This window comes from Solea senegalensis, linkage group LG4, assembly GCF_019176455.1.
Source record: "Solea senegalensis isolate Sse05_10M linkage group LG4, IFAPA_SoseM_1, whole genome shotgun sequence".
NCBI lineage: Eukaryota > Metazoa > Chordata > Actinopteri > Pleuronectiformes > Soleidae > Solea > Solea senegalensis.
In genome coordinates, this window is record NC_058024.1 from 20308305 (window position 1) to 20335330 (window position 27026).

The following is a 27026-nucleotide window of genomic DNA, read 5'->3' on the forward strand; positions in this document are numbered from 1 at the left end:
TTCAGTTTACATCACAGGTGGAATTCATGTTGTAAATGTTGTGGTTTGAGCCTCTGAATGGACAGCTGTGACACACAGGGGGCATTTGTTAGACCAGATCACAGGGGGGGAACCAGCAACCCCAGAAGCCAAGAAAGTATTATAAGTTTATGCACCATTAAAATGATATTTAAATGAAAACATTTCAACGATGAAACTTAAACCTCCCTCGTCAAACAGTCCTGTACCTTAAATGGTCTTTACAGACACTTAAAACCCGCCACACCTGCCCAGTCGTGGACAGAAGTGATCAACACGGACGAAACATGAGCAGCTCTCTGACAAGCTCTTAAGTCCCAACATGTTCATGAAGTCAAGATAATGTCCGAGTATGTCCCAGCAAGCTCGTGTGAGAACACTGCAGGAAAGGCAATGAATAATTTGTATAAAGGTGTCTCTGTTTCCTTGATGTGAGACACAGGCCTCACACTGTCCTCCAGAAGTTCACGTCTAAAAACTGAGACACAAAAATATATAAGATAAGTGTAGAAGAGAAAAGTCTTTACGATGAAGCTCATGTTAAGATGATATCTTTTCAAAAGGTCTATAATGGTAATTCTAGCTGACAGAAGAAGCACCTGGTCGTTACATGTAACCACATCAGACTAAGCACTAACTACCGTCACAAGTGAAGATGTAAACAGAAGCATTTAAGACTGAGAAATTAAGCTGCTGAACACACTGATGTCATCGCAGATGGAGGTGTGGCATTTTTCTAATGGCACGTTTGTTGAGCTGCAACTAACGATTATTTTCATAATCGATTAAACTGTCGGTTATAAAATGTCAGAAAACGTTTAAAAAATGTCGATCGGAGTTTGTCAAACCTGCAAAATGATTGACTTTTAATGATTTTAAGAAACGAAGAAAATATTCACATTTACGAAGCTGAAACAATCAGAACTCTTGTTTTAATCATGAAACAACCTCAAAATAGTTGACGATGAAGTTAGTAATCGATTAATAATCGAGTAATTGTTTCAGCTCTACACATTTGGACGGCTCTACTCTTACATGTAGAACCAACACGTCACGTGGCCGTCGCTCATGTGACAAGTGTTTCGACAAAGTGTGCGAAAGCCGCTGTGTGCCACAAGTAACAGCTCCGCAGTGCGGAGTGTAACAGGCTGCGTCCTGTCATGTCATAACACAAGTGTTAAAAGGGCAGCAGGGACCTATAAACCACAAAGGGGATTTGCTATGCAAAGTTAGTCGGCACTTAAATGACGTGGGCAGTTCATGGGTAAATAGCACATATCCAGCACGAGCCTCAGATCTGCGTACGATGATTAGCAGGAGGTGCTAAATAGAGATCTCAGCGAGTGCCTCAGCTGTCCAGGACTAATAAATACCAAGAGGACGGACTCCAGTCAGCCTGACACACACACACACACACACACACACACACTGTGACACCTGTCAGTCTCGCCAGGGGGTAGCATAATAATCTAGTGGCCACCAAGTCTGAAAGAGTGAGTGTGACTTTGAAAATACTAAAAGGAGTTATTACTGTGGCAGGTGTGTACGAGAAGAGAGTTTTGTGTAGTCAAGTGTATTTGCAGCTCAGTGTTTGTGAGTGTGTGTGTACCTGGTATTCCTTATGTTGTGGGGACCTAAATCTGTTTACACAGTCACATTATGGGGACTTGTCTTCCTTATGGGGGCAAAAATCAAGCCCCCATAACGTAAATGACTGCATTTTAAAGGTAAATACATGTTTTAAAGTTAGGTTAAGGTCAGAGTAAGGGTTAGGTCAGTAGTAATTATGGTTATATATATATATATATATATATATATATATATATATATAGGGTAGTACAGTATATATGCTGTATCTGGATTCCTCATGATGGACGATTTCCTGCATCCATGGTGTTGTTGACACAGGTGTTGTGGCATTGTGCTATTTTAGGTCAATATTTTGTGAGAAACACTAAGGGAGTTTGGTCCCCAGTGTAATTTGTGGTGTTGGGTTTGAGAGAGATGGGGCAGCAGAAAATTAAAAACCCCAAGGCCATAAATCAGAAGGCAAACTAAACAACTCTGCTCCACCACGGCACAGCGCGCTCGGCAGAAACCGACGAGCTGAGGACGAGGAGAGGAAGTTTCGGCCACTTTCTACAACCAAAACCTCCCCAGTCAAACACAGCTTCACTAACCCAACAACATCACCACCCCATACAAATAAGCCGCACCAGCGAGACGTCTCTAATCAAGCTCAGTTCGGTCTCTGCTGAACATCCTCATGCACTCGGATGAGATGGAACCATGTGAATAAACCATGACTCAATGGGACACACAGCATGCAGGGAAGTTGTGCAGTATAACTCTGCTGCCACTTATATCAGTAATAAATGAAGTATAAGCTGTTTGTTAGTTTATTAAATTCATTCATTCATAATTGACTCTATGTGACGTCAAAAAGGAAATGAGAGGATTGTAGATAATCGATCACTCGAGGAATGAAAGAGCTTGGAAGTTCAAGAAGCATTAAAAGTATAATCCTATGTTGTGATATTAAATGAGATTTTAAACAAACTCCAGGCTCATTCCTCTTCACACACTTTCCCACCAATAAATAAATGATGTCAGAAACTCCTGCCATTCATCAGCAGTTAAATACTACAGCAAATTTTCTGAAGGGAGTCAAACATTTTAAGATTGACCTAACTTAAAACACACACACACACACATTACAAGAACCAATTTTCATCCACACCTTCATTCATCAGGTGTTGAACTGGCACCGCCTTACTTGTCCTGGCATGACCAGCTAATGAGGCTGATGTTAGCAATTCTAAAGTGGATGATCTCTTATAATGGATGATTGTGTGACTTCCCGACTCATGCAACAACAATTCAGCATTATCTTTGCAAATATTGACACACAGTGTAGAGAAAAGCCTCTCAGCAAAAACCACCAACACTTCCACACCAAATGCCATTATTGGGGTAAGACTCATGAGGGTATTGAACTGAATAAAGGTGTATTTCATTGCTTATACATTCAAAATAGTCTGTTCAAGCGCTCTACTACGGCCCCAACCGTTCCCTTTTTTGCTACCCTCCCCTTGAGGCACCAGAGTAATGGTATGGTACGGGTGGAGCTAGACCCACGACAGTCAGCTGATTGTGCGACAGAAAACCCTAACCCTAACCCTTCAACGTCTCAGACACAGCTTGACTTCTTGTCGAGACAAACGGCCACAAACCCAGCTGCTGGACATTGTCCGTCGTTGTCCATTGTGTTGTTGTCTGCTGTGTCACCTTCTATGTCGTTGTGCGTTGTCGGCGCACAGGTACGTCACACACTACATCGATGACGCAGTCTTCAGGCACAGCCTGCCTACCAAGCAAAGGTTCTGTTCTCAGTCGAAACATGATGGAAACACAGGTCTAGTGGTGCTCCAGTACTGCATAATGGGGCCGGTTGTGTCACCGCTCACTACCTGTTTATTAACCTAAATAAAAGAGTCCGATTTTACTCCTAAATTAAAATAGGTTGTACTGCTTTGGCACGTACCCTCATAGATGAAAAGAACGGAACAAAACAGAAAGTTTTGTTTGGTCTTGTCGGCCATTGGTGCCATTCCCATAGTGTCTGTCCCCCTCCCTTTGGGACAGACTCCTGAGGGGACAGACTTTTGCACAGGTCACCAGTCTTGACAGACAAAAGGCCTGATCCAGCTCCGCTCCGCTCCTCTGCTCCTGCACTGCTCCACTCTCGGGTGTAACATTAGACCGCTCCCTCCCCAGCCAGCCAATGTGAAAAATGGCATCAAGCGATGGCCCCTCTTTCTTCTTAACCTCATTTCTCCTTTGCTCTGTGAGTAAATGACAGACAAGCTTATGTGTGTTCTTGGTTTTCTGTTTGCTGTATAATCTTTGACTGGGGCAGAAGTTACACACACACACACACACACACACATACACACACAAAAAAGCTGAAATAAAACTTTTTGAGTAGTATACAGAGTAGTGTAAACACCCATCTGAAAGTATTTTCCCTCCACCCTCTCGCTCATTCCCCACTTTCATCCTCTCATTCTCCCTTTTCCATGGCTATATATCACTATCTCTGTCTATCTCTGGCTGCCTCTTCTCCCCCGCTGCCTCCAAACTCCCTGATTCTCTCTCTCTCTCTCTCTCTCTCAGCTCATTCCTGCTCTTGCAACCTCTCCCTTGCCCCTCCCCCTGCTGGCGGTGCTGCAGTCGAGGTGGGTGTTCTCTGGCTGTTATGACTTGAGAGACGATAATGGCAGCTATAATGTAGCCAGCCGTTCCTGATGTGGCTGGGCTTGTGGGAGATTCTGTTGTGTTAGGGCTGGAGACAGAGTGGGGGGGGTTAAGGCGGGGCTTCGGCCCTCAGCCAACCACAATCCAGATTCTACTTCTTTTTCTTTTTCATCCTCTGTCTTTCTCTCCTCACCCACTGACTTTTTCTACCCCAGTTGTTTTCCTTCAGTGGTAAACTTTGTTTTTAAATTCGGGCTTTGTTTTTGTAACCCCCCCACCTAACACAGACTCTCCCCCCTCTCCTTCCCTGTTTTTCTCCCCCACCCTCCCACCCTCCCCTTGTGTTTTTACCCCCTTTTTTTTTACCCACACTCTCTGAATTCTTTACAGCTGCTGTAATGTGATGGGGGCCAATGGTGTGACCAGCGAAAGGCCACAGGACTGGAGACATCACTGTAATGTACAATAAGCCCTATTCACAGACCTGCTGCAGGGCAGATTAATGTCATATCGACTTATTAACAGTCAGTCTGATAGAAACTGCATTAATCTTTGTTAATTCTAAAAGCGATGTCAACTAATTTGTGACAAAGCGGGCGCAGAAAAGCAGCCGTTTATGACCGTAAATGAAATCGTTACAGAGAAAGACGTGAACTCCTGATGCAAAAACCTTTTACATGTATGAATTTTACAATTTAAGAAAGTTGCAGACATGTTCTTTTCCACATTATGGAAATGCAATTAAAAACAAAGTGAGATAATCATTAAATTAGAATTAAAATCAGTTTTTTTTTTCAGTCAAAACATTGTCCAATAAGGTTCACTTGGCTCGTTTCTATGCACAAAAAGAAAAAGAAAAACTGTCTATTTTGTGACGTCTGCACAGTTATTGCTACTTTATATCACTAGCAAAAATGTGATTTCTAAAGTCAAAACAATGTCCAAAGAAGTGACGCTTCCATACTTCCCATATTAATCCCTCCCTCACGTGACAAAATCCCAGCATGTCATTCAGTAGCCACATTTAGAGACAAGAATCCACGACGCTCCAAATTGGTGTTTACTAGACTAGCACTGTGGTTTAATACAGTCAACACTGTAACCGTGGTTTCAACCCAGTGATTCACACCTCACAGATCCCTGTACTGTAAACTGTGGGCTGGGGGGGGAAGCTACGTGCTGATGTCTCACTGCTGGGGTTCGCGTCTTGTTGAAATGACAGAATGATACGTTGATCCCTTGTTGCTGCACAGCCGGAGTGACTGATGACAGACATCGAGGCACTGGAGGGCCTGAGCGCGGCACCTCGACATGACTGCGGATAATAGAAGCAGGAGTGAAAACAGGATGAGATTTTTTTTTGTCTTGCAGATGTTGAAAAGTCATGTTCTCACTCATATCGCTAAGTCTGCACGGCCATGATTACTGTTTTACACACTTCCTAACGAAAAAAGCTCGATGGTGTTTGTTTTAGGATTAGTCGTGTTTCACCTTTCCTTGTTTTCATTTGCCCGCGCAAGCACAGATTCATACTGAGCCACTGAGCAGGCATTTGTCAGGTTGCAACAATGAGCGGGTACACGTGGTTGTTAACAACTTATTTGAATTTGTTTTCCTTCCCCCTTCAGTCTCCCCATAACTTGCTGTTCCTTCACTCCTCCACATGCCCATATTTTCTCTGTCCTCTCTGCAGGCCACCCACCCGCCATCCTGCACATACCTGTGGTTTCCTGTACCCCGCTCCTCTCCTCCCTCCCTCCCCCCTCCTCTTTCTTTCCCCTCCAGTCTCTTCTCCTCCCCCCGACACACCTTTTTCTCTCTCCTCTGTCAAACATGTAACATCTAACTCACGTCTTGTCTTCCCCCTTTTCAATTTCTTGCATGTCACTGTATCATGTACAAAACGCCCCAACCACAAATATTTCTTTGAACTCCTTTTAAGGAGAAGAGCTGGAGGAAATAAGGGAGAAAAAAAGAGAAAGAGAGACAGGGATGGATGGATAAAGCAGATGAGGAGAGGTTGATTCACACAGCTGGCCCCCAGCTGTAGACCAAGGCAGCATGCAGCACAGCGCCATCTATAAACAACTGGAAGCCCATCCCCCCCGCCTTTTTTTTCCCAAAAACGAACAGAGCTCCGTCATTGTAAATCCAGCTAAACACTCGTCTTCACCTTCGCCAGTGCTCCCGGACGCCACCCAACTGGTTGTTGCTCTTCTCCTCCCATCCGCTGCAGCTTGACGTCATTTTTTTCTCTCTCCACTCTACTCATCACAGCTCGGGCTGTACTGTCAAAGCACAAATCAAGGCCTTTAAAATGTTCTCCAGTCAGTCAGCTCCCTGACACCAGCGGAAAGAAAACGTCCCGAGCCGAAACACAACGTAACTGGCCTGATACGTAGTGAAACAGGGACCCGCAGCAGTGAACAAAAACCAGATAATAATCTGTTTGGTTTATAGAAAGACCACAGTGATTTTAAGAAAAATAATAATCCTAACAGTCTTGGGTGGGCAGGCGATATTTATAGCAGACGGGCCTGCTACTTATATTCCTGAGCTGTATAACACAGCTGGAAGTGAGGAAAGAAAGAGAGGAGGTGGAAAACTCGTGAGGAAAGAGAAAGACAGAGGAAAAGAGAGAGACAGAGGGGCTCCAGGAGATGGAGGAGGAGGGGAGGGGGGGATGAGTGTGCGCGCGGGGGAGGACATCCAATGCATGTGTGCAGCTGAGACGCACACAAAGACACGCAGAGACACACACTGTGAGAGTGTCCATCTGTGTGTTTTCTGTGTACGCATGTGTTTGTATTTGGTGTGTGGGAGAAACCGCGGCACGGTCGCCTCCAAACGACGACAGCGGCAGACGGCCTGCAGGCCACCAGACAAACGCAGTGACCACAGCCCTGAGAGCCTCTCACAGAGGGGAAACGAGGATAAATGGGGCACAGGCAGCGACAGACAAATAAAAACAAAGCGGTAAGAATCATAAAGAGAGGACTGACCACTCACTTTTTCATTGAAGGGATTTTTGTTTGGTCTGGTGTTCAGACAAAGTACCAGGTGATTCCTCATTTTTCTCTTTCACAATCGCCCATTGACATGAACATGAGAACATGCCATGGTTTCAGCAGACATTGTAAACGTGTTCACTTCTCTCCCCGGACACTCAGAAACTTTCCCAGATGCTGTGAATCATGGTCAAACTTCTTTCCAACACAGACACACAAACACCAAACACGTCAAACATATCGATACGTCAGTTAAAAACTGAGTCATGGCAACAGCAACAAAAAAAAATCCTGCTTTTAAGTTTGTTTCATGTAACGTGGGCGAATCTGACCAAACGCTATGATGAGATGATACCATACCATGTGATACTTTAGGGGGAAAAAAAATAAACAGACATGACTAAGGCCACAATAGTTTCTGTAAACATAGCATCATATCAAGAAACGTCTTCATTCACACACAAAAACTCCCCAAAACGCCTCGAAACACTGCAGTGCATATGCCAGGCCTGTGTGTGGCGCTGTAACGATGCTACAGAAATACACCAAAAACATAGAAGGAGGAGTTGAGCATGTTGCGTACACCCTGTTTTTCTTTGTCAATGCTTTATTCAAATAAGTACACATCACAGTGTAGACAATATATCGGTGACAAAGGAAGCGAGGAAGACAATGATGATGAAGATACAGACAGCGAACGCAAGAGCAAGATAAACAGGTGGGACTATGATATCATCGTATTCCCAAAGTGGTTTAGTGCTTGTGTACACACAAATGCAAGGGTGGCGTTTTTTGAGATCCCCCCCCCCACTCTGGGACCTGTTTTCCCAAAAATAGTGTTCCCAAAATGCCAGTTCTGTGTGGATGAAACACCAATATTATATGGAAAGAACAACAACTTTATCCCAGTCATGAAAAACACTGCAATAAACCATGTGAAGCTGCCATACGGAGCTGACCGTGCAGAAACTGAGCAGTCCCAAACTGAAGTCCAGCTGTTGGTGTACTGTAAGAGCCATAAAAACCTCTGAATATGAAAGTTCAGACTGTTCAGGGATTTTCCACCATTTTAGCATGAGGCTAACATAACACAGTTTTTTTTTTTGGTTACATGCATTTTCTATGTATGAACATGGCAGCTACACGTGTGTGCGTGTGTAGTAGCAGGCGACGTAGCCTCAAGAAAAGAGAAGGAGAGGGTTACAGAGGTTTGGCACGCTCACATTTTTCTTACTCCGCACCTGTAGATTATTTAACCCTTCGTGCTCACACGGCATGGATCTGCGCCGCAGGTGCACCTAAGGTACATTTGTCGTGGGAATAATACATCCTAACTAGGACATCCTGGGGGCGTGTGTTTGTAGGTCACATATTCAGGCTTTTTAAAAATGTGGTATAAAGTAGCGATAACCGTGCGGAAGTCACAAAATAGACTGTTTTTCTTTCCTTCTTGTGCCGTATTTCCAAATTTCACAAATTCAATCCGATTTTAAACACTTTTAGTAGTTTTTGCTCAGGTGTGTTTATATTGTTGGTGAAAATGAAAGACATTTTTCATCCGACTGACTAAAGGATATAAGACACTCTATATTGCACATTCTTATAACCTCTGTATACTGTACGTTTAAACATAGTAATGTAAAAAAAGCAGCTCTGTGTTCTAAGGCTTAAACAGTTGTGTTGTGGACATTTACGCATAAAAGAGGAGGAGTCTATTATGACACCAGAATTCTGCCTGGGTCCCACATTTGAAATGTTATTAGAATCGCACACTCATCTCTCTCTGTCTCTCTCTCCAGCATGTGGACTGTGCTTTAATGTTTCCCGGCAGCTGAACACACATGTGGAAACTTGTCTGTATCACTTCACAGTTGTATGTACACACCTGTGTGTGTGTGTGTGTGTGTGTGTGCCCTTGGTAAGGGTCATTGTTTTACATGGCGTTACATCATCACTTTCATGCTTCCCTTGAACCTGTCGCCTCTCCCTCTTCCACACACTCGTCTGCACGCTTTCGTCTCCTCCTCCCACTGCCTTCCCCAAAAAAGTCATGGAAACGACAAAAAAAAACGGTGCCTGTTCATTTGGATTCCTGTCCTGTCCACGTTTATTAAAAAGAACAACTTCAACATGCAGAGCAACACTTCCTGCTTGGAGTTTGCCTCAGCCCACAACTCATCCCCCCTGCACTGGAGGGGGGGAGGGGTGAGGGGGGTGGGGCTTTGTGCAGTCAAGTATAACTCATACAGAAACTGATGACTACTGCGATCTGATGACACATTTTGAAGATGCAAAACAGTAGGGATGGAAAACGATTGCTCCCCTTTTTCATTCCGCCCGCCGCTGCGTTAAACAAACCTCATCAATTTACACAGTGAACAAATTACAGGGTAAAGTATTTGGATCATTGTGAAGTTTGCACTTCTCCTGTGTGGTCCGCCTCAGAGCTGCTGACTTCATAACTAATGTAACGCAGGCGTTTTGTTTAATACCCAGATGTTAGAAGGGGCGGGGCATCTGGGTTCTGCGTTAGCTTTCGCGTTAGATCCCTGAGCTAATGTTTGGGGCTTAAGCTGTGACACGCACACGCACGCACACACGCACACGCACACACACACACGCGTCTAACTAATGGAATGAGAGGGTTGGCTGAGGTGCTGTCAGGAAGAGACGAGTCATGGCCGTCTGCAAGCTAAACAAAACACCGAAACACATACACACACTTACATAAACACACACCCATGCACATACACACACATGTGCTGTGCAGATCAAAGCGCTTCGCAAACAACAGACTGCTGTGTTGTGCCAATCAGTGGCCATGATATCTGCCAAGCTGATTAAACAGAAAAGATGAGAAGAAAAACTGAGTTATTACTGTGTGCGTGACATTTATGGACACAAATTACGCATGTGCTTACTTATTTCGAGGTCCACCGCGTGACGTTCGGGAGAAAAAGAGAAAAATGATGTTTGTATCGGTGCAGTCTCTTCAAAACAACGCTGTTTGTTTGTAGCCTTAAAATAAACATTTACAAGTACTTTAGGCGACAGTCTTGCTTTACGAAGGCTGCCATCTTGCGTCCGCTATGTTTCTACGGCAGCACAAACAAACGGACAAACCTGTCAGAGTGCATTTGACATTCTGGCTTACTCGGCAAAACAAAGCAGAATTGAACTAAATGAGCTGTACAAACTGTGTGTGTGTGTGTGTGTGTGTGGTGGGGTTAAGATCCTTACCCTTCCAACACACGATTTTAGTCGGCCTAAACCCATTAGTCCGACTAAAATCGAGCTAGTCTTAGTTGGACTAACGTACCTGAATGATGCTGTAATTACTCCTGCATGTATACGCTTCGTCAGGAGCCTTGGTGGAGACTTGGCGTTGTGCTCGTGCGTCACAATTGTGCATGCGTGCAGGCGCCTCTGTGTGGAGTCATGCTCCATCTAATCTGTATGGCAGTTGTGAAACTTGCAGAAGCACGGCACGATACATCTCGCCGTCCATCGCCGTTTGTTTTTCTGCTCTCTCGCCTATAGAGAGATACAGCGCCACCTACGGAGGCGGAGTCAGTGAACACGTGTTCTCAGACTCGGCAAGTGGTCCGGTTTCCTGTCTTAGTCAGACTACTGTGCATGTAAAGGTACTGAGTGATTAGTTCCTTGTAGTTATGTTAATGCTACTTAATTACAGCCCTGGTGGGACAACAAACTCTCCCTCTCCGTCTCACACACACTCACACACACACACACACACACACACACACACACCATCACATTAACCATCACAACTAAATGCCTAACCCTCACCCTTAACCTAAAACTAACCATAACCCTAAAGTCTCAACCCATAAACAGCCCTTTTCAGGTGTGACCGAACATGACAAGCAGCCAAATTATCCTCACTTTCACAGAGTGCCCTCCGCTTCCTCGGTCCTCACAACGCTGTGTGTACAATCACACGCTCGCTCGCACGCATGCACAATCATTAATAACAAACAAGCGCACAAACGAAAACATATGAGGAATTTCAACCATCTCCACTGATGCTCGCTTAAACCGCTTGTGAAATAAATCCCTAAGATTTTCTAATTTTGTTGCTGTGAGAGACCACACACATGGATTTGTCACGTACTGTAAGTCACTGACGAGTGGACACAAAAACATGACCTAATCGCAAGATTTCAGACTGACATCAGAGTCGTTTTTACCCGAACTCTTCCATCCATTCACAAAGAGCAGCCACTTGTTACATGCGCACATGTCCTCACAGAGACTATTTCAAGAGAAGACGGAACGACGCCAACATCTGGCGATAGAAACAAGACTCCAACAGTCTCTGTTGGACTTTTTAGTTTTAGTTTGAACATGTGTGCGTTTGTGTTAAATGTCAGGAAATGTCACATGTGCCTGTTTCTTGATGAAAAGACTGAATTGTGAAGAGACATATTCTGTCAAGAGAAATTAAAAGTAAACAACATTTTTTTTAACATAATGTGTACAGTAATATTTCCATCCTGTCTCGTCAAAATATCAACATACGGTTTTCATTTACATGTGGTCAAAATTAAAGTGGGTTTTCATCAGAAATTGTCGGAGATGTTTTCCACTTACAGAACCTTTTTTTCTTTTTTCCTCCTGTTATGTGTGCATGTAAACAGTGATCCTATCTCATGCATGAGGAAGGGGCTCCCTTTCACTGCGTCTCGGCCCTAAATTCCACTCTGTATCTCCGTGCAGTGCTCAGTGATGCGCAGAGGGCACACACACACTAACCCTAAGACTTGCATTGACTTCTATTCAGTTAGTCAGAAATGAGGTTTTGCCATATTCAGACCAGGTTTTGGTCTCCATGAGAACCACTGGTCCTGACAAGGTCAGTGTTTATGCCAGAAAATGTCCTAAAGAAGTAACAAATACAAGAGAAAAACTGTCTCAAACATACAGAAAGTATGGAATACACACACACACACGAAGAAGTATACAAACAAAAACAGACACACACAGAACGGAGAGGACGGCTGAAGGTCCTGATGACCCGAGGGACCTAATGTGACAAAAAGAATGGCACAGTTTACATCACCAGCAAGTGAATGGTTCAATAAAGACGTGCACATTCTCTCTCTCTCTCTCACACACACACACAATTTGTGTCTGTCCTTCTATACGCCTATTAGCGGTGGATTTTTCAATCAATCTTTCGCGACGCTCCCACAGAACATTCTGGCATAAAGCAACTCTTATTTTGAGAAACACTACGAAGCCACTTTAAATTCCGCTGAAGAGCGACCGCTGTGGTCAGATTCTCTTTATCCAGAAACATTGATGACGTCACGACGAGGCAACCTGTTACCACCTCCCTTTCACGCCAGAATGACCGATATTACATTCATCTAGTCGTCTTGCATCCTCACGCAGAAGTGAGGAAGTCTCAAATGCACATCCTCCACCTTTCTGTTATGAGTCCAATGGCATAAACACTCACTGTGACAACCTTCCTCATCCCCTCCATCCATCCCATATGATGTGAGTGCAGCAAAACTATGAGGATGTGGATTTAAAGAACAAACGAGGAACTAACTTCCCCTTGAATTCAGCATTTGTTTGTCTTTATCTTTCCCAGACATTTACCACTACTGTGTACTAACAGCAATAATGGCAATCATTAACATCGTCAATTATTTAATAATATGACAATCAATCAAATAAAACCATTTCAGAGAGACTTAGGGTTCTGATTTCTTTTGCATTTACTGACCTTAGCCAATGAATGGAATCAAAATGAAGGTATTACATTGCTTAGAATAGCCACAAAGAAATGCTAATATCCATAAGCTGATCCTGATCAAGGATTTAAGGATCTCTGATATCCTGGAATTTACTTATCGCTCTATAGAAAAATAAAAGGTCCTGATATAAGGGAAGAAGATAAAAAAGGAGCGTATCATTTTACCAGTGTTTCTTGTAGAAAAGAGAGAGAGAGAGAGAGAAGGAGGTAAAGTGATTCACTTGAGATGGAAAAAATGTGGCGGCCGTAATGTTGCTGTGCAGCGAGTGACTCAGAGTGTGTGTGGTATTCATGTCCTCCTTTCTCTCTTACAAAAGAGGAGTGGGGGGGAATGAGAGGGGATCGAAAGAGACTGAAAGACAGAGACGGAAAGGTGGAGAAAGAGAGAGGATGGAAGAAGAGAGAGCGCAGTGTTGAGCGGCCAACGATGCATGAGCAAACCTTTTGGCTGATGGAAGACAGATCTGGGAAATATTGTCGAAAGGCCGTTCCTCACTGTACGAACTCTAAAAATGACAGGTTGAATCTGTAGATGTTCACGATCAGAATCATAAAATGTTTGATATTGATAACTGTCGCGACAGAATGTCAGATAATTAAAGATTAAGTATTGAAGAAGAGTGAAAGTTAATTCTGGTTTTAAAATTATTTTATGGACAGAAAAAAAACTACAGACTAAAGAGAGAAGCATTTCACAAATCTGTGGCAATTATGTAATAATGCATTAATATATATATATATATATATATATATACACATATGTACGTATGTAAGCTCCTTTCATAGGCTTCATAAATTAAAACTAGATATTTTATTATATATATACAAATAATGACTATTTGTGTTAGCAAAACATTAATATTTGCATATTTAATTATTATTATTAATTAATAAAAGTCCATGTATATTTTAAATTTAGTTTCTTATCTTTTATAAACCTACAAAAAATACAAAAGTATTCATATCATTCCAGGCCGTTCCAGGCCGCCTGGAACCAAAATGAAAATTCCACCTGTGCAATGGAGAAAAAAAAACCCTCCTTCTTGGTCACCAGACGTTTTTTTATTCATTACAAGCCATAAAGCCTCACAAAGAGAAGGCTTCCAGCCCTTCATCTGCCTCTTCACTCCCTCTCTCCCTGCGACTCGTCATGGAGAACAGAGAAGGGGAATCATTCAGTGGCTGAAAAGGTTAAAGTCTAGCCGAGGGCTGGAGTTCCTGCGTCTGCCAGGGGCACCTGAAGAGGGGCAAACATTTACTGGCAAAGAAAAGAGGGGGAGAGAGAAAAAATCAACAGCCTGCCCAAGAGCTACAGGGTCCGCGGTGAGTGCTGGTGTAGGGTCCTTGGAGAGCTTGTCTTGTAATTGAGTCAATTGTTGACCCCGTTCAGGCTGCCTCAGCAAAACTTAGCAGGGGAAGCCTGCCGAATAATTAATGCCCTCTCTCTTTCTCGCTCCCTCTTGCTTTTCATCTATCCATCTTCTACTTTTCTTTAACCCCCCCCCCACCCTCCTCACCCCAATCCTCACCCACTTTACCTTCGCTTCTTTTCCGTATAGTCTCAGTAGATAATTGTACTGTGAGTCAAAGGCAGTCATTTTGGGGGTGGGGGGGTGGGGGGGTGTTCAGTTCAGGGATCTGCTGAGGCTTACAATCTTCTTTTCACCCCAAATCTTTCTTACACCCTTCACTAGCATCCCCCCCCCAGCGCTCACCCGCGCTTCTCTCCTGCATTCTCCTCCTTTTTCATTCCTCCCTTTGTTTGCACCGTGGGATGAATTTTAATCACTCCACTCTCTACCTCTGATCCCAGTACCCCACGTTTTTTTTTCTTTCCCTCTCTTTCCCTCGTCTGGCCACTCCTTCCCTCGCTCTAACTAATATATCTACTGCAGCTCAGACTCTCCTTCACCACTCCTCTGGAAGCATCTCGGGAAAACAAGTTATAGCCTTTTGATGCGGACAGGAAGGGACATTTGTCACCCCGGGTTTAACCCAGGCCAAATGTCCTGAAACGGGACAGTGGTGAGGTGAGATATGAGTGACAGAGGAGGAGGAGGAAGATGATGAGAATGACAAAAAAAAAAAAGAGGGCTAAGGAGACACAGTGAGGAGGGTCACGTTCTGTTTGTGAAGAGCGATCATTTTTAAATGCCTCCTTCATTTGAGAACACTTTTGTTTGCACAAGGGCTCTAGTGTTGCGCTCCTATTGTGGTAACTCGTCCCATGGGACAGTGTGAGGCGGGGGACACTGTTGTCATTCACATCTCACACACATTTACTAATTAGCAAGTGCTCTTCACACGGAATAAAAAAAAGAAATAAAATGCATTAACACAAACGTCCCCGAGAGTGAAAGCACGGCGTCACCAAAGCAGTAAGTTCAGCGTCGGCGTTGCATTAAAAGTCACAGAACAAGTGTAACCGTCGACGTCAAAGGCCAACGCAGCCAAACACATGCGGCTTCCTGACGCAGCCAAACTGGGACACTGTGGGACCTTTTTACAAGGTCCCACAGTCCTTCCTCATTTCCTTTTTCGCAGGCCACATGTGGTCAGCGGGCACATTTGTCCCGGTCCTGACCAGCAATGGACATTTTACAAGCAGCATGTGTGGCTTTTAAGACAACTCCTCCAACAAGTTCAACACAACTGACCCACACTATTAAAGTGCTTATTTCCATTCTTCTATGCTTCTACATTTACAAACTATATTATAACACGATGAATGAGGCTAGAACTCCTCATAATAATAATGATTTTTAGTAGTAGTAGAAGTATTGTTGTTCCTATTATAAATCTTATTGTTATTATTAATATTTTGTCACTCAGAATTTTACTTTTATTTAATGCATTTCAAGAATCTGAATAAATCCTTCACACTGGATGTTTGTTTATGTGTGCGGTTAAATATCAGCATCAACTTTATCGTTTTCTTCTCTGTAGCATAACCTGGAGAGTGACACAGACCCCGCCCCCATCCTCCCCTTCATGTCTTCTTCCACAATGAGAGTCAAATGCTAACAAACTCTCTCCGTCTCTTCACTACTCGCCGTCCTCCTCGCCGAGTGTTTGTTAGGAAATCCTGAACAAACTGCAGCTGTTTGTTCTCTCTTTGTCAATGACAGGTTTTTATAGACTTCTACTATTGACAATTGTGCGACTCCTGTTGGCCTCAGACAAGCTGGATAACGCTGTGCAAACAGGTGTCACACACACACACGCACACACATTCAGAGTCGGCGTGAAACAGGCTCACAAACCTGCATCCGATTCACCAAGAGAAGAGAAAATAAAGCAAAAGATAAGTTTGAAAGAGAATAATTGACCATATATCGCGACACGAGGATGTAACAGCTGTAAAACGCTGCCATATGAGCTGCCCTGAGAAGACAATTGTGGAACTTGCACCACTGAGAGTTTGTGCCATTCAACTTCAAGACCACTGTGAGGTCAAATCATTAACACTGAGTACATAGTGACCCCCAGAACATCCATCCCGAGTGATCCAACCACAAGTGGACAGCTTGAAGCTTTCGTCCTGAACGCATCTTTGATGGCGGTCAAAATCCTTCTACCATCATAAACAGCCATGAACCTCAAAATGTCCACAAAAACTTTCAGCTGATGGAGCATAAAATCGAATTATCCCAGTCTGAAATTCACAATGTTTGTGTTGCTGTTGTCTTATTCTTCGGTGTACCTGATTTTTCTATTATTTCTGGTTGCAAGACCGGTCTGGGAGCCGTGACACATGTGCACTGTCTGCGTCTGAACCTGGTCGACTTTAAGAGCATACATGCACTTTTAATTAGACTCTAAATCGCGTGATCTTGGCGTGTCAGTCTGACTTTGAGAGACTCTATTTAGTTCTATTTCAAAACTAATATGTTTAACATGGATTCTAAAAGTCTGGTTTTAGTCGGACGCACACAACTGTGAGTGAGTGGACACACACACACACACACACATAATTAAATAAATAAATGTAATATCTTAAAATCCATACAGATATATTGTCCTGTATGGTTTTGATTTTGTTACTAAATCTTTGTCTTTGGTTAAAAACAACAATGCGTTTGATTTGGAGTGAGGGCATGAGATCAGATCCAGTGGTCACTCGCAACTTATGACACATTCTGATTGATCGAGTCGCAGCTGTATGAACACATCCTAAGACCAAAATAGCACAAAAGAGCTGCTAAAGAGACACTACATATATGTTAGTTTGACTAAAACTGGACTTTTTAAAACACATGTAAACATGTTAATCCCAGGGAAAGTGTCCTAAATCCAATTTGTCAAAGATGGACTAACGTGGAGTTTATTAAGTTTATGATCTGCCAGCTCAAACTGTTTAATCTTTTTAAGTTCATAATCAGAATGGCACTGAATGGCAGCCACCGGAAAATGCCTTATACTAACAAGTTTAAAGCGGTCACACTTAATTCAATAAATTCTCCACTAGAGTTCAAATTCTGTATTAGAATGAGTTATTTGTTTGCACACACACCAATTAGTGAACGAGTGAATCTGACGTCTGCATTTAACCACACACGCCGGGTGCAGGAGCAGTGGGCAGCACTTGTCTGTGCCTGGGGAGCAATGGGGGATTGGATGCCTTGACCTGTCCCAGAATTCGAACCGCCAACCCTCCGGTTACAAGCCCAATTCCTTTCTTCTTCACCGTGGGCTGTCCGTAACTAATGGGAGTCCAATTAACCGGCGCAGTCGAGCTACAACCGCAATCGCGGCTCAGCTTCTCAACTGCACGGAAACGTTGTGAGTAAGACGTGGTCAGACAGACGGACAGAGAGAGAGGGAGCGAGGAGTGAGAAAGAGGTTAAGAAAGAAAACTTAAGTAGAGCAGAACTTCTCTGTCAATGGAGGAGATCATGGATGCCAACAGGGGGTTCAGCCTTTCGCACAATAGATCTCCAGCTGAGCCAAGTCCCTTAATACCCATACTCCTATTTCACACGTCTTTTCAAAGCACCCATGCAAACCCACATCCTCCTCCCCCTGTCTTGCTACTCCGGCCGTGCCTCATGATTGCAGCCGAGTGACAATAGCGAGAAAACTCGGCGGTGCAACTGGGGGGCATCGTGGGACTCACACAGGGGCCATCAGGACACCTTGTCTTTGTGTATTGGGAGACAATGGCAACATCTCAGCAACAGTAATAAAAGCTTCCTCTGTCCTGGTGGGGAGCTGTTAAGAATGACAGGGGCATCAAGTGTCGGTGATAAATGGGTCATTATCATCTGATCTAAGGTGAAGTGTGGAGCTGATAATGAGTCCCTGTGTCAAAATCACAGTTACCAGCAAGAGCCTGTTGTTCTGCCTCTGAAATGACTGACTGAGGACAACCAGAGAAGCCGGGGAGGTTTGGTGAATATTTCAGTGACTACTCTCGCTACTCCGCACAAGTCATACATAATAATCAGGGTATTAATAATCGGAATTCATAATATTTCCGATCATTTCCCTATTGTTAACTAGCTCTGACGTTTCAAATGTATTAAGTTCTTTAGAGATATCCAAATGTTAAAAAAAAACGCAAAACACTAATCCTTGAGAGTGGGGAGGAAAATTTACCTCAACATCCTGGGCAGCTCCTGGGGAATTCTGGCTCCGCTCCAAACACTGCAAACTCGGAGCAAAAGGCTGGACTTTGTGGAGAAAGCGTGTACGGAGCATAGCGATGGGCGTTAGTTGACTAAGACATGGTTTACATTGGCAAACATCACGCTATTTAGTGAATAGACTGGCTTTTTAAACATTAGTCCGATTTAATACCAAAACATGCTTGAATTTTGCACCTTAATGCCAGAACTAATACTGCAGAAGAACTTGCAGAGTTTTATTTGATTTTATTTACGATTGTGGCATCATTATCAGGCTAACAAACCAGCCTTCACACACCTATCTCAGCTGCACTAGCCTCTCCATGCAGCGACTGGCCTCCACTCAAGCAGACCCTCTCCTCCTTTTACAAGGCCCTTCAGTGGCCGACTGGTTGCTAGACAATGTGCTTGGTTCCACGGGTTATGTAAAGACCCTCCTGCACACAAAAGCCAATGTGGGTGTCTGTTATGTGCAGCTCTTCAGAAACCTGCGTCAGTTAGCAGAAGAGCTCTGGCACTGACACTCCAAGTTAAAAACATTTGCTCTTCAGTGTGTTTACTGAGAGGAGAGGAGAGGGATAGACCAGTGATGTGACTTCTTTTTGCTAATTTCACCCCTCTCTCTCCAAACCCCCACTTGGCTGAGGTTAAAACAACCTCCTTGTTGACCTGAGGGTGTGTTAGAGTTAATGTCAGGGAGAGTGAGCATGTGAATTAGGACATGGATATCAAACCCAAGTCCCCTCGAGCCCCCTGACCAGGTTCGGACAAAAATTCCGAAACGATTGTGTCAGGCTCAGGCCGGGTTCGGTCACATCAATTCACATGGTAATTTCAAGTTCTTTCCGTGAAACACAGGGTGAATTCAAATTGTGTTTGTCTGAACATGTAAAAAAACACTGTGAGTGCTTGGGCCCTAATAAGAAGAAACTGATAGTATTTGACCCCGTGTTTCTGTTTAGAACAGAGAGTTACTATTTATAACAAGACAATGAGCTGCTCAGTCATCTCCATGGTAACCACACGCTACCCGCTGGCTGACTTTTGGATCATCCCGATCAGCATATCTTCCAGTTGGCAGGATTATTTGAATTTGTGCTGGATTTTTTGGAAGAGTTGAAAATGGTGACTTCCTATGACACTGTTGAGTGAAATGTAATTTCTGTTTCTCAACACATTATCATTGTTATTATATGAGTATAAATCATGCAAGTCATGTCTCTAATGTTGGTATGGGATTTTCCTCGAATGGATGAAACTGGATATTTTTTTTAAAAATGCCTCTCGCAGGTGAGAGATTGAGGATATGTGACATTGTTGTGTGTGTGTGTGTGTGTGTGCGTGCGGGCGTGTGTGTAGGTGCATAGGTGACAATAGACAGCAAAAGCGCTCCAGGCAATGACACTGTGGTAAACCACACACCAGCAAGTTAAAAAGAAGATAAAAACACACAGCTTTGCTTACATAAAAATACACACAAATCCTATTCATGTTTGTATTCTACAAATCTCCCCACACGATGCCTGCGAGTGATGAACTGTGATTTCCCTGACTCGATATTCAGTTAGTCAGGTTACAAACGTGTTAGAATGCAACAATATAGCAAATAAAATCCACATTTTCACGTCTCGTCTACAAAGGTTGACCACACTCACCAACCAGAGGAGTTTTTAAGAGCATACTACTTTCCCTATGTTTATTTCTAGGCAAATGAATAGTCGTAAACTGACGAATAACCCCAAAGATGTGCAATTACGTTACATACTAAGGTCAGTCAGAGCTTACGTTCCCAAGACTTCATCACTTTTACTGTCCCCCTCTGTCCACACAGAGCTTGGCAAAAAGACATTTTCCTATTTTGTCCCCTGAACCTGGAACAAGCTTCAGCAGAGTCTCAAGCTGTCTCACTTTATTCCCAAAGCGGATTTGAAAATTCTTTTAGAGTCACTGGAGAGGGCATCTTTGGGAACTTGCTCCTGCTCCTAGTTTTTTTAATCTATTTATTCACTTGACATTTTGCACATTCTCCTTTATTGTTGTGTTGTCCGTCTGTAACTCCGTGTTGTACCGTTGTGCTTGTCCTTGACAGGTTTCTCTTGAGAATGAGAGATTAATAAATGAAGATTAAAAAATGGATCCTGTTTGCGTCTGTTTATTTTCCTCTCTGCAGCAGATGACAGTAAATGTTTTACAGCGCTTTTCCAATTCCCTTGGCCATTGCAGAGATAAAACTACCAGACAAAGTCTTGTTTACGCAACCCGAGATGAACCTGGACCAAAGTGAACCCGCTACTAATTGAAAGTTTCACCACGTCCAAGAAAGTTATCTCCACTGACAGAGAAAACCCTCATCTCTCTGAACATTTACACACACACAAACACGCAGACAGACGGACGGCCGGGAGACGCACAAACCTATAGACACTTCCACGCATACACTCACTTTGACACCCACTCGCTCTCACACAAACCCCGTCTGACAAGCTGCAGCATGTGTGACGGAGCTCATTGGCTGGAAACAGACATCCCTCTGCCCCGAGGCTTGGCTCTATCCCACAGGAAGCTGGAGTGTGAGCTGGGACACACAAGACTGTGTGTGGCGGGGGCTTAAGGACGAGGGCGAGGACTCAGTTCACCATCGGTTCTTCAGTGATTAGCTACTAATAAAGACACTTGAATAAAAATAAATGACAAATACAAGCGTATACACTGATCCACTGGCGGCCACGCAACGCGATTAAAAAGAAGAACCAGACACGTGTGAGGGGAAAAAGAAGGAAGCAGTGACCCATTTTGGAACTGGCAATGTTACAGCGTTGTCTTTACTGTATTTCCTGTGTCACAGAAAACCAATGGAGTCGGCACGGGGGTCAAGCAGGGGTAAAGAAACAAGTGGAGCAAGTTTTTTTTGTTCTTAGAAAGAAAAAGTCGAGAATAAATATCTGCTGGAATCCAGTTGAGGAGGGACTGACAGTTTTGCGAGGTTCTTGAATGTTACATCCGTGGAGCATATGGTGTAGATGTCCATAACTATTACTCTTTACATGAAGTCATTCTGCTTTAGTCTTTATACAGTCTTTCAACTGACATTCAACTGATAAGGAGGTGGTGTTTTTGTGTTTGTCTGAGACACAGAAACACAAAAATAAGGACAGATGTGTCCCCCAAGGAAAAAACTGATGAGAGTTTCTGCTGGTGGTCTAGATCTGGACCCAGCAGATCTACTGTTAACCTTGTGTATGTGTTAAGAAACTGAAAGGCATTGATGGAGGTTTGTGTTTTCTGAGAGAGCTTTTCTATTTCTGGAATTGTCATTTGTGGCCATGATTGCTTTTGTAAAAAAAAAAGAAAAAAGACAAGAAAGGCTCCCACAATGATCATAGTAAGGTCTTAAGGCACATTTGTACCAAAAACTTCAGCTAATGATCAACAACTTCCACTTCCTAGCTCAGCTTCCACATCTGGGAGTTTTCGCCCAGTGTGTGCCCAACCGCACGCACACAACACTCAACCTTCGCACACAGACACACTGACACGCACTAAACGCAAGTGCTCACCACAGTTCTGCTCCACAGCTGCGTCGAGGCGACAGTCGATAAATAACCCCTTTGAATGGGGATCCTGTGGATTTCAGGGTTTGAATCTTTGAACATCCAGCGATTGTTTTCCGCGGCAAAACAAATTTCCGCTCTTATCCTAAATGTAGTCTTGCTCTGACCACACTGAGAACCCGGAGAGACAGTGTGTGTCTGTCGGTCTGTCACACATGATGCGAGGCTGTTAATGGACTGCAGGTGCCAGCTAATGATGGCCAATAAAGAACTGAGGAACAACTGCCTGTCCTGGCCTGAATAGACGCTGCGGGAACAGAGTGATGAACAAGGAGGTTTAACTGCAGGGGAAATAATCAGCAGTTGGGGAAAGTCCAACAAAGTCACAACCGGCGATGACGCCATCAGCTCAGGACACTACGTTGGCACATGGTGACATGCTACCACAGCGCTGCTAAGTTAATCTAAATGTGACATCTTTTGAGGATGCATAAACTTGCTTAGGATGAAACGTTTCCCATGATGCACTGGGCAAAATTGGAGCAACGCTGCACAGTTCACCAGTCCATCACAGTGTGAACACACAGCATAGTGAGCGTAGATCTCTGTCGACCTTCTGTGTATTCAGCTGAGTCGGGTCCCATAAGCCTGGCATAAACGCCCAGCGTGGTACCTCTGTCCTCGCTGCAGCCCACAGACCGAGAGCCTCACTCTCACAGCCTCGTCCTTTCACTGTACCCTGCCTCCGCTCGCTCCCCCCCCCCACCCCCACCCCCGCCTGACTCTCTCACAGAGAGGCAGTGTCTCTGCACCACCAGTTACTCTTCTGTTGTCTCACGCTCTCCTCAACCTTCTGCTAGCAGGTGCATCACTGTCTGAGCTCCTGTTCCAAACACACCGCGACCCCTGCTGCCACCCCCCCACCCCCACCCCTTTAGGATAAAGACAGTGACAAGCATAAGAGCAGCATCAGGGGAAAAAAAAAGAAGTACAGGAGTAGTAGGAGGAGAGGACAACAACTCCAGACCTGAAAAAACAACAGCTGCGACAGCCGCATAGTCATTCTGACGTTTGTTTCCCGCTGAGTGCAGCGGCAGGTCAGTTCACGGCATGAGAGCCACACAACTGATCTGACGGTGCATCTTCACTCGGACCATTTTGCTCCCAAAGCTTAAAAGAAGTTAAATATTATTAACGATATAAATGCGACTATTATCGCATATCCCAAGTTAAACACTTTACTCTGAGTATATTTTAATAGCTTTGGGCTTTGGACTGTTGGTCTGAGAAAGACAACATTGGACACTAAGACGTCGTCCTATGCCGTCCTTTTTTGTTGCCATTGTGACAGCTGTCTCCCTCTCCATGCGATACTATAACACCAGGAGTTCTGTTTCAGTGGACACGCACATGAACGCATAAATGCCATCAAAGATACTAATTAACCAGTTGTGAGTCTTTCCTTAAAGCTGAGGACACACTACGTAACTTTCGCAGTCATAACTGGTTTTATAAAGACTTTGAGTTCACACAAACTAAAAAGACTGCGCCTGACGAGAGATCACGGACGCCATGATCCGTCCAACCAACTGAAGTCAATGCAAGATTGTCCTTGTCTTCTGACGCCATTTCCTGTGTCCCAGGACTCTTTTTCATTGGCAGTTGGGTCTGTAATCAGTGCACACTACCCGATTCTGTTCAGATGTTTGATTGACTGCGGCTGAGGTGGATTTAAGTCTTTAACCCTCACACACTAACAGATTTCTGTGCCATGCCGACTGTCTGACTGATGCAGACTCTGCCCAACTGTGAATCGTGGGCAAAATTGGGCAAAAAATCTTGTTGTGTTTCCCCTAAACTTTACAGAATCACACAGGAGACCTGATCACGGGGTTTCTCGCACGATTGGGCATTTACAAATTGATCATTGGTTCCTCTGCGATGACGCTGCAGCTCTGTGGTAACCATTCAGCATTCATTCCGCTCAAACAGAAGCTCTCCTCAGCCGACGTACCACAGCACATCACACCTGCATCCATCCAGTCACAACACGTAGGTGAGCCAGTCCTGCTGCTCCTCTCCTGGGGGAAACAACCTGCAGGGAGCTTTGTGTGTGGCCAAAAACACTGGCTCCTGAATATCTGACATATCTGACAGAGTTTTTACATCAACGACTGTGTTTCACTTACAGCTGCAGAGTCATTTATTCTACTCTACGACGCATAAGACGTGCTGTACGCAGACGCTCTCCCCTCAGCGTAACCATGGAAATACAATAAACTACATGGCTTTTTAACCTTGGGCTGCTCCAATACATAGAAGGCCAAGTTTTATGTTACACCACACACACACACACACACTGTAATCATGTGTGTGTTGGGAGTCCTTCTTTACTGGCGCTCTCTTTTTGTTAGTTAATGGCTACCAGGAAATGTCTGCCCTCCTTGTGTAATTAATGGGCACAATTATATAATTGAGGAGTGGTCTGCAGTGTGCTGCAAATAGGACCAGATGTCCCGTGGGCCTGCCACTCAAGAAACTCAGTTGTCCTGATCACTTACAGCGGGGTCAGCGCCTGTACCAAGACCTACGACGCGGACCCTCTTTTCCTTTCTCTTGTAAATAAAGACTTAATGGTTTACAAGCCTTCCAATAACCGTAATACCTTCAGAGCGAATTAGCTCGCAAAGCAGCCAGACGCACAAGCTGGAATCACCCAAATCCGCTGGGTGGAGGGAAGAAGAAGAAGAAGATGAAGAAGAAGAAAAGCACGTTTGTTTCTTGTATTTTTACTCCGGGGATAATGAGTGTTTTACTTTTTTAAAGTAACACATTTATTGTGATTAAAGGCTTGTTCATTCTAAAGAAACGACTACTACAACTACTTCCCTCTGGCCTCTTATTGTTGTGTGTGTGTGAGCACATAATGATAGTGAATCAACAGCCTCTAAAATTCAGTATCGCTCAAACATGCTGCTTATGTCATCCCTCGCTGTGTGTCCGCTCCAGTGCTGCTACTGAGGCAGGACAAAACCTCCCACAGCAACTCCCGTAACAAAGAAATGGAACAACCAGGTCAGAGAGATTCACCCTCACCCTGTGTGTTAAACTTTATATTAGAAAGAATGATCTGACGCTGACACAAAACTGTATCAAGGCCTGAATCTCGCAGGCTGTTGAGTGATTTTCTCTCTGCTTCGTCCTAAACATCAGGATCGACGTGGGCCCGGATCTTTCTCATGCTGAGCAAAACAAACAGTCATAGCTGGCACGAAATACTGAGGAGCCAGAATTATGCCTTATCTGATCCAAGTCCTTGGGTTGAGACGTGGATTTGCTGTTTGGTCTTCGAGCACAAACTGCTGTGCTTCTTACAGGAAATCAGTTTAAGACTGGAATGTCGTCAGACTTAATTTAAAGTGTCACTTTTTAAGGGGAAAAAGTTGTAAACTGGGCACAAAAAAAATCCCATCGTAATATCCATAAATAATGTTGTAGCGCCGCGTAACATTTCACAGCTAAAGAACAAGACAGGCATTATTAAAAGGGGGAAATTCTATCTAATATAACGGCATGAGGTTGCTCAATACGTGCAGTTCAGTCAGTCAGTCAGTCAGTCAGCCACGGATGAGCTGTAAATGTGTTCCAGCAGGGAAAGCCAAGCTTCAGCGTAAGGCCCGCAGTCTGCAGTCGGCAACTTTCCCCTGCTCCAGCTAGCGCACCGCCCTCCTGCAGCCCACCCAAGAAGAAGCCCATGGGCATAAATTTGAGAGCCTGACTCGCAGCGGATTTAAAACAATCTGCATCTCTCTCTCTCTCTTTTACTCACTCCTCCACATTCACTAGGAAATGTTTCTCTCATTCACCCTTTACTCTCTTTACTGCCCTTTTTTTCCGCCTTCGTGCCGAATTCCACTGATAATGAGAATGGAAAGTTCTCTCTCATAGTGTGCCAGCAATATTATTTTTCTAACAGCTTAATTAGGTTTGCAAATATGCAACAAATGCAACGGAGCTTAAAATGGCCTTTTTCTTCCTCCTAAAGTGAATTACGTCTTATAGGACGCCACTTTCCCCCGATTGTTTGCTGGGAATTATCTTCTCCGTTACAACTTCCAACAAAGACGAGTTTACTTTTAAACAGCAGTGGACCACAGGGAGCATGTGTGTAAACCGTGTTTGACGCAACGCAAGAAAAAATCAGTATCAGCTACCGCAAGGGAATAAAAAAACCAAAAACAAAGCACATCCAGTTTTGTGAATCACACCGAACTGAATCTGAATCACCAGAGAGAGTCTGTGATCAAAGCAATCTGCAAACTCAACAACATCACGCCGGATCCGCTGTAGTAAATATGAGGCTGTTTGACGGAGGGGTGATGCTACCTTTGACCCACAGCAGATTGATGTCAGCGTATCAGTGACAGCCTGGCCTGCATTTGGCTCGCGACTGTAGGAAGTCATGTGTGTCTCTGCTACGTCCATTCGAGTGGACGTACTTCCTGTCACGGGCATCTGATCTGGTTAACGTGGCACCAGCGAGCCAAGGTAGTGTCTTACTTACAGAGCAGGGAAACAAGAATAGAAGGAAAAAAAGGGAAAAGGAGTGAGAGGAGGAATAATGAGAAAGGACCAGGGAGATTTATACTGAGCTGGAAAAAAATGTAGACGACAAGTCACAAAAACGAGGGGCAAAGGAGGACAAAGAAATACATTTCTCTCTTTCTCTGCGGTTGTGGAAAACAACGCGGTTCCTTCTACAGAAATACACGATATG

General features: G+C 44.1%; 1 protein-coding gene across 1 annotated transcript in view; it reads right to left on the reverse strand.

The window, feature by feature from the left end:
* gli1 (GLI family zinc finger 1) overlaps positions 1-27026 on the reverse strand; it is a 45630-nt gene that overhangs the window by 12328 nt on the left and 6276 nt on the right. The window lies entirely within an intron of this gene.